An 8,891-nucleotide genomic window follows, 5' to 3' on the forward strand; every position below is an offset into this window, starting at 1 on the left:
AACCTCTCCTCAATTTTCCTTCACAGTGCAGCAGGCTTGGAGGAATGAGAGCATCTTGCTAAATGTTGTGAAAATGTTGGACATGCAAAGGTATATTCCAAAAGGCTTTCAAAATGGTCCTTGGCCCCACCTGAAATTCCCAAAGTCACCCTGTCCTCTTTCTCAGCTCATTCTCAGGCTAAGAGAAGCCACACATTCACCTGCCCTCACACAAACAGTTCTGACATCTCACTCCGGGAAGAGAATAAAAATGAAAATTTATTGTCTTTCACATCAGTCACCTGATTTTTATTAGCCTCCCACGTAGTTTCCTACAAGCACCCAATCCTGTTTTCACCCAAAGACGTGCTTAATCTCCCTGTGAGCCCATGTTATCAGTCCCTTTTTCTTTAAGAGATGAAACGATTGGCTACCGAAGTTTTCTAAAATGCCTGAGGGTTCCATCAGTATAAAGCCAGGAGATGGACTTGATAAATCACATAGAACAATTTGTCCTCATCCACCCTTTGCCTCTAACTCCTTTGCCTTTTCATAGGTGTTTCCCTTTGTCTACAATGCCACTCAGTCTTTCTTCAATGAGGTTGTGTCTGTTCTTCATTCAAGACTCAAGTCTTAGGTCATTTCTTCTGGGAAGACTTCCTTGACTCTTCTCCTTATACATGGGTGAGTTTAAGCCTCTGAGCATCCAACTCTGGGAGCCTTGACGGCACTGTTTATAATGGTCTATCCATGTGTCCATCTTCCCACTAGACTGATATCCCTGAGGATGACTCTGGGTGCCCAAAGGCGCCTGCCTGTCTGCTCTCGGGGCCTGGCACTGTGCCTGACAGAGGGCACAAGTTTCAGGAATGTCTATGGAAAGAAGAAGGGAGGGAGGCAGGGCTTTACATTGCTAGGTTGGGGAACTGAGGGGGATTTGGTGACAAATGTAACCAGCGTAGAAAAGAAACCAAAGGTAACAACAAGAACCATCACATAGGTAGGACTTTCTGGATAGATGCTCAGGCAGTAGCCTCAAAGAAAATTCTCTAGTCTCAAAGATGGGTTTGAGAATGATCTACCCACTGTGTTGCTTATTGTTAAGTTGTCTTTCTTCCCTTCCTTTTTCCTCCTCCTCCTCCTCCTCCTCCTCCTCCTCCTCCTCCTCCCCAACAACATTTGCTGAGAGCCTACTGTTTGTAGAATATCAGGCCAGGCTGGGGAAGGGAGAGAGGGAGTGGTTGTAAAAAGCCATGAAAGACAAGGTCCAACTCAGAGTCCAAAAGTGCAGATGACAAAACAGAGAAAGAATCCAGCTGTTATTAACAAGCTTAAAACTCCAAACCTGGAAAAACAAATCTTCTACTGCTTAGTAAATATTTGTTGAATAGCTGAATGAGGGTCCACCATGCCCCAGCCACTGTCTTGGGAGGGCACCGTAGGGGACACTGAGATAAATAAGATCCGAAGTCTCCCTCCAGAAGTTCATGGTAGCACCGCATTCCCGCTCTAACCCGAGCCCCTAAAGGATCAGTGCTACCATTCCTCTCACATTTACTATGTAATTTCTTCCTAACAGAAGTCCCTCAAGTGGGAAGAACAGCTTCTGAGTCCCAAGAACAATGGGAAAACGTTTTCAGACTGTTGTCATCTCATCATTGGATCTGGAAAATGACACTTGTGTCTCAATAGGTAAATGTGTAGGGGAGGCAGGGGGAAGAGGAAGAAGAAAGGGGAAGATCCCAGAGACCAGCACTTTTTTAAGATTTGGTCTGCTCATCAAAACCACACACTGATCAGTATATAAAAAGTAAAACTAAAACTTACCCATGTTGTGCCACTGAAGGCACTGAATCATCAGAATGGCTAACCACTTCCACCTGAACATCTTTTCTAGCAGCCATGTGGATTTGTAATATTCGCTCTGAATCCATGGTTGTACAGGTGGATCTGCCTTGTGTCCTCTGAGCCCCGTTCTCTTCCTTCTCTCATGTCATAATTCTATAAATCCAAAGAGACTATTCTAGAGAAGTTTTTTTTTTTTAATTTTTTTTTAACGTTTATTTATTTTTGGGACAGAGAGAGACAGAGCATGAACGGGGGAGGGGCAGAGAGAGAGGGAGACACAGAATCGGAAACAGGCTCCAGGCTCTGAGCCATCAGCCCAGAGCCTGACGCGGGGCTCGAACTCACGGACCGCGAGATCGTGACCTGGCTGAAGTCGGACGCTTAACCGACTGCGCCACCCAGGCGCCCCGAGAAGTTTTTTTTTTTTAAGTTTACTTATTTTTGAGACAGAGAGCAAGCATGAGCGAGAGGGGGAGGGGCAGAGAGAGAGGAGGACAGAGGATCTGAAGAGCTCTGTGTTGACAGTATTGTCAGTGATCCCCAAGTGGGGCTCAAACTCACAAACCAAGAGATCATGACTTGGGCCAAAGTCGGATGCTCAACTGAGAGCCACCCAGGCACCCCTATTCTATAGGGGTTATATATATATATGTATATATATAAATATATATATACATATATATATTTTAATGTTTATTTATTTTTGAGAGAGACAGAGTGCAAGTGGGGGAGAGTAGAGAGAGAGGGAAACACAGAATTTGAAACAGGCTCCAGGCTCTGAGCTGTCAGCACAGAGCCCCACGTGGGGCTCGAACTCACGAGCTGTGAGATCATGACCTGAGCCGAGGTTGGACACTTAACTGACTGAGCCACCCAGGAGCCCCACTACAGAAGTTTAAAAAAGTGTAAGGTCAATCCCCATTTCTTCTTTTACCCGGAGTGAAAGGAATAAGTGTGTTAATTAACCTTGCTGAGATTTGTCCATTGTGGATGCAGGCAGTCAGTCAATTGGAGGGAGATTCTTGCAGCAGGAAAGAAAGTGGCCTGAGGCCAAGTTATCAAGGGCCTGAGAGCTTGTGCCTGAGAGCTTGGGCCCCCCCACCCCGGGCCCAGATGCAGGGCAAGGAGGGCTCACATCCGAGTTGGTGTTTCACAAAGCTCTCAGCTGCGGGGACTGTGGGCTGGAGAGCAGGCAGGCTGGAGGCAGGCAGGCCAGGTCGGATGAGAAACCATGGAGGCCTGAATGAAGGTGGTAGCAGAGAGATGGAAAGGAAAGGGCGATTTTCAGAGAAACCACCACAAGTTTCATCCTCCATGGCCCTGTTCAATGAGCCGAATCTTTGCTTTCTGTGCTGCGGGTGTTTCAAGGCCAGAAGCTTTCTGTTTGCTCTGCGCACCTGATAACAGCACACTCCCTGCATTGCACGCTATGGAGAAATGACGACCGAGACGGCACCAAAGGGCCTCAGCAATTTGCAACGCTGACTGACGGAGCAGCCCTGGACAGCTGGGCTTCCTTGAATGAGACTCCCTCCCTGGAAGTACACAGGTCTGCGTGACACCACTTGCTGGCGGCTGCAAGGGACGGGGAACTTGTGAGGACAGGGTCGCCTTTAGTTGTTTATGTAGTGCCAAGGGGTCCCACCACCTCTTTTGGACTCAGAGTTTCCTATCAAAACACACTCCCTAGAATAGCTGATGCAAATTCCATAGTAAGGGCTTAATTTAATACAAACTTCATTACAGTCACATCTTCCATCTAGATTTTATTTCTTGACACCGTTTTCTTTGTGGGCAACTGTTATCGGCAAAAGTCTTCACGGCCTGACCAGATCCACGGGAAAAGATATCACGGGCACACACATTTTTCTAGTCCTCTTCCTTTTAAATGAGAAATTCTGTATAACATTTTCCATAAGTGAAAGAGAGGACTACTTCCTAGCTTTTTTTGGTTCTTTTTTTTTTTTTTTGAACAGCAGACCTTCCTTTTGGATTTACATCAGCATTTAGCTAACTTCCTGAACACTTCACCCATTTCCTGAACTTATTCTGAGGAAGGAAAAACATCCTCCTTCAGAAATAAATGCAAATAATCGCAGAGATTATTTTTTATTAAATAAATCGTGTAAATGCAATGGAATTTCCTGCACAATGTGCATTTACCATTGGATATTTCTACAAAACTCTGTTGTGATCCTGTAGGAACCATCTCACTGACAGGTACTCTGAGGGATTATAACCATTGTGTAGCTATTCAAGAGTAAGTTCTGAACAGTTGGCAGTCTGTATTCTTGTTAAAAATATTTTTTACTGAAAAATCTGAACGCTAGGGGGAATTGTTTGCTTTAGGTCCCCAATTTGGAGGCTTTGTTTCTTTTAAAACAGGGTTCTTGTGACACCTCGTGGTGAATAGGGGAAGAACAACTTCAGGGCAGAATATCGACTGCATAGAGTGGGCCCAGTAGTTAGGATTTTCTTGTTTCTGCATTTCCTTGGGAGAAAACACACCCCTTCTCAGCCTGTCCTGCCCGGGAATCCTGAGAAGTAGTGACATGGAAACAGCAACAGTTATGCATTTCTGGAGATGTTCTCTTCTCTTGATTAGTAATTCTTCAGAGGCAGCCCACCGCCTACGGCTAAACTGGTTCAAGTGGAAGAATGAATAAAAAAATGTGAGACTTTTCAGAGGAAACACATCAATATGTCAAGCTGGGGTCAGGCTTTTAAGTTTTTAAATTTTTTAAATGAAAATATTTTCTCTGTATTTGTGAGCAGGCCTCCTCCCATTTAGCCATCTTATAGTGGAGAAAATGGTACTTGTCTGGTGAATAAATCTCAGGGGCATCTTAGAGATGTATTTTAGGCTGGCTTCTCATCATTCATGAATGCTTTACAGGGCCCTTCTTATGTTCTCTAGTGTTTGGCAGCAGTCGATTTTTAAAGAGAGAGGTGATAGGGATCTGAGAGAGGCCGCTTGTCTGCCATGTCTACCCCACCCCCGCCCAGCAGAAGTCCATGCGGAACAGATGGATATCTGCCCTCCTTGCAGCATCCCCAAGAAGAGACCCCTTCATCCATCACTCAGACTGATATTTCTCTGTAGGTCCAAGGCCCCCAGAATCTGGCCCCTTCCAGCATCACCTCCCACCTCTTCCTCAATAATAGCCTACATTCTAGTCAATCCCACCCACCCACGTCCAGCTTCCTATATACCCCAAGCTGCCTGCCTCATCCTTCTTGCTTTGTACATGTCGGTCCCCTCAGCCAGAAGGCTCTTTCCCTGCACGACCCTGGGCCCATTCTTCAAGATCCTGTTGTGGGAGTGTTCTTTCCCAGGAGGCTTTTGTGATCCAACCAAACAGAGCTGATAATGCCCTTCTGTCTGTCATCTCTCAACCTAGCTCAAATATCTGTAACTGCACATGTTCTACTACATTCTGTTGTTTATATGTGTCTCTCCCCCAGATGTCTACAAGCTTCTCAAGGACACGGACTGTTCTTATACCTACCGTCCTTTACATCAGCCATTTGTGGTGATAGCTTGTCCCACTTGGCTACATTGTTTTGATAGGAGCACATTAGGTGTGGGGCAACAACTTCAAGGAAGAGTTGACAATCAGGGGAGCGAGTCTTTGAACATGTATGGAACCTTTTATTATCCCAAATGACCTCAACCTTCACCCCCTCTGAGCAGTAAGATGGCTTCACAAAAATAATCTCTAAATTCCTGCCTGGGCCCAATACTGTAGGTTCTATAACTGGGGAAGCTATGATCTAAAAATTTGGGGTCTGTGCAGGGAGTCTATAACTGTATACAAAATACTTATGTACACGCGTCCTTTTTCTGGGGAGATGCTCCATAGCTTCATAGATGGGTCTATGATTTCAAAAGTTTAAATACCACTGATTAAGAATTGCTAACCAAAAGGGCAATCATGATGCTACAGGGTCAATGGGAGCTGACACCTTGAGTGCTTCAGGAGAGAGGCTTATAAGGCAGCATATGCCAAGCCCTGTTGTTTTTTACCCACTGCCCTTCACTAGAGTACACCTGCAGGTCTGATCCACAGTTTAAAAAGAGAGGCTAAGAGGCTTGGCTGTGTTCCATTTGTGCTACATTAATGTCCCCCTAGTCAGGTTCTAAATGTAAGGCAAGGGTGTGGCCAGAACCCTTGCCAGCCCAAGATTATCTGTCTTTCCCCACATATAACATTTTCCTTCTCTGGGAAAGCAACTGCCCAGAGCCCCAAGTTCTGCCCAAGTGATCCAGGCTGATCCCTCTGGGTAACATCAGGAAACATGCACAAGAAGCCTGACTACTAAAAAATTCTGTCACTGTGGTCTGGGCCTGCCAATTCCTATGATACTTTGGCTCCTTGATAGGAGATTCCATCTGCAAAGTAAATTGTGGCTGGCAGGGCAGACCTCATGGGTATGTGACCTGAACAGGTGTTCAGGGCCCCGTGCTTTATTTAATGCTCTACTGTTACCGTCTTGGAATTCTTAATAATTTCTGAACAAAAGACCCCATATTTTTACTTCACACTTGTTTTCACAAAATATGCTGAGTTGCTGCATATACCTGAAACAGTACCACATAGTGGAAAAAACATAAGCCTTGAATTTGACAGTTGGGGGTTCATATCCCCGTTCTGTAACTTCCTAGCTGTGTGAGCTTGAGTAGGTTACTTAACCTTTCTGAGCTTCACTATTCTTATATATAAAATATCCAAAATGGTGGGGCACCTGGGTGTCTCAGTCAGTTGAGCATCCAACTTCCCACTCAAGTCACGCTCTCTCAGTTCATGAGTTCAAGCGCCACATCGAGCTCGCTGCTGTCATTGCAGACAGAGCCCACTTCAGCACCTCTGTCTCCTTCTCTCTTTGCCTCTACCTTGCTTGCGTTCTCTCAAAAATAAATAAAACATTTTTAAAAAATAAAATAAAATACCCCAAATGGTGATCATAATATCTAACTTGTACAATTGTTGAGGCAATTAAACAGTATGTAATGCAGTAATTGGTAATGGTTTATAATAACAACAATTATTTGAAAGTAACTAAGTCAAGAAAGAATAAAATGCATTAGTGTGAAAGGCAGATCAAAATGAAACAAATAAGAAAGACATACACACAGACTTTTAGAGCTGGGTCAAGTTGCTTCCACCTTTGCCCTTCCATTGCATTAGCACATAGTACCTGTAGAACACTTAAAAATACTGTATTATTATTAATCTTCCTTTATTAGTATAGTTTCCCCCTTTAAACTTCGAGGCCACTTGAGACCAGGGGTCCATCTATCTTTTAACAAGTATTTTCAATTCCTAGCACAAGGCCTGTCACGAAGTAGATGTTTAATAAGTATTTGTTGAGAGAATAAACTAGTTCATTACATCATTTTATAATTGAGGAAGTGAGGCCCAGAGAAGTGAAGTGAGTTGCCAAAGCTCCCAGAGACTGTCCATGGCAAAGCTAACACTGGAGCCCCCTCTGTTTGTTTTGAAGGGATTGCCTAGGGGCCCCATGTGGCCCCAGTCCTTGGAGCTATTAGACACAGTCTGTACTGCTTGCCAAGTTGCAATTATCAGATTACCTGGCAAATGCTTGAGCCTTTTATACAAGTACATATTTATTTATTTATTCGGAGTAAAAAATCAGAGGGGAAGAATAGCCACTGGAGCTAGAATATGCTTGAGACTCTCCCAGGAAACTTCTGGAGAAAGCAATCCATCAGATCACCTTCACTGAGCTCACTATTCTGGGACTTTGCTTTCTCCTTCCCCAAGTGCTCCCATTCATGAGATTCTCTTCTGTGATGCTGATGTCCTGGATGTGATTGATTACCTGCTCCTATCTGGGGGACCTGAGAGTGACCTTCTGGATGCATTTGTAAGGAACCAGCTTGGAAACAAAAACAAAACCTTGAAGGCATCCTCTGGTTGGCCTGAGATAAGGGGACCTCAGAGTCTTTTTTCATTAGTCTAGCAAAACAATCCAAACAATAAAAATCCATAAGAAAATATTCTGCTTCCAGGGACTTAAAAGACACTCCTCATTTCACCCACCCCATCAACATGACACCATCCCTACTGCAGGAAAAACAAATGTGTTTGTGGGAGGAGAGGAAGAGGGGAAAGAAGAGAAGGAAAGGAGAGGAACAGAGAAAGGGAGGAGGGAGGAGAGGTGGGAGGCAGGGAGAAGGTGAAGAAATAGACAAAGACAGAGACAGACTGCATATACTTGGAGAGAGATGAGGGACTAATGTTTACCTGCGTGATCCCAGGAGGCTAAATCAAATCATCGGAATGAGTCAATGCAAATCCCTTTGTCAAGCCCAACTGGTATGTAATCATTCTTGTGTGGGGCAGGAGGGGTTGGGGGGGGGGTACAGTGAGAGGGTCTGGGTTTGAGTTTTCCCTGAATGCCAATTTGTTGTGTGAACACGGACACATTATTTCAAGTCCTGGGCCTCAGTTTTCTCATCCAGAAGTGGGAGGAAGCAGATGAAATAAACCATGCGAAAGTAATTTGAAAAAATAGAGTGTGAGACAAGCAAACACAGTCTCGAATTTACACTCGAGCTAGATCCATTCCATTTAAATCAAAACAGGCTTCAGTGCGCCTGCAGCTCAGCTTCTCATGGGCTCAGTAAAGTTTTCTACCTCGTGTTTTTAAGATAAATGAATACTGAATCCAATGATCTTGTCACATCGTTTACAAACTCATTCCACATCATGGATACCACTCTTGGAGATCATACTATAAAAAGAAAAAGGCACATGTTTATTCACCATCATTCAACACACTTTTTAATGTGGAAAGGGCAGATCTGGTTAGCAGTGCCATCTGGTTCAGGTGCCGGCTCTGCCGTCACGTGCTGTGTGACCACGGTCGAGTTTCTCAGCCTCACCCAACCTCACTCTTTCCACTTGGGATGCGGAAGCACCTCCCTCTCTGTGCTGTTACCACGAGGGCTGTGCTTAGCACAACTGCTGGCAAATGTTGGAGCCTCTGCTGACCCTCGCTATACCCTCAGTCCTAGAATGGAAAATGTGTGGTTCTTT

General features: G+C 44.7%; 1 long non-coding RNA gene across 1 annotated transcript; it reads left to right on the top strand.

The window, feature by feature from the left end:
• Nucleotides 1–287: 287 nt before the first annotated feature.
• On the top strand, nucleotides 288–8,202 carry LOC109491934. The gene is made up of 3 exons (XR_002145568.3): nucleotides 288–663; nucleotides 1,559–1,671; nucleotides 3,196–8,202. It is a non-coding gene; the product is annotated as an uncharacterized LOC109491934 (long non-coding RNA).
• The last annotated feature ends 689 nt before the right edge of the window (nucleotides 8,203–8,891 follow it).

This window comes from Felis catus, chromosome D1, assembly GCF_018350175.1.
Source record: "Felis catus isolate Fca126 chromosome D1, F.catus_Fca126_mat1.0, whole genome shotgun sequence".
Lineage (NCBI taxonomy): Eukaryota > Metazoa > Chordata > Mammalia > Carnivora > Felidae > Felis > Felis catus.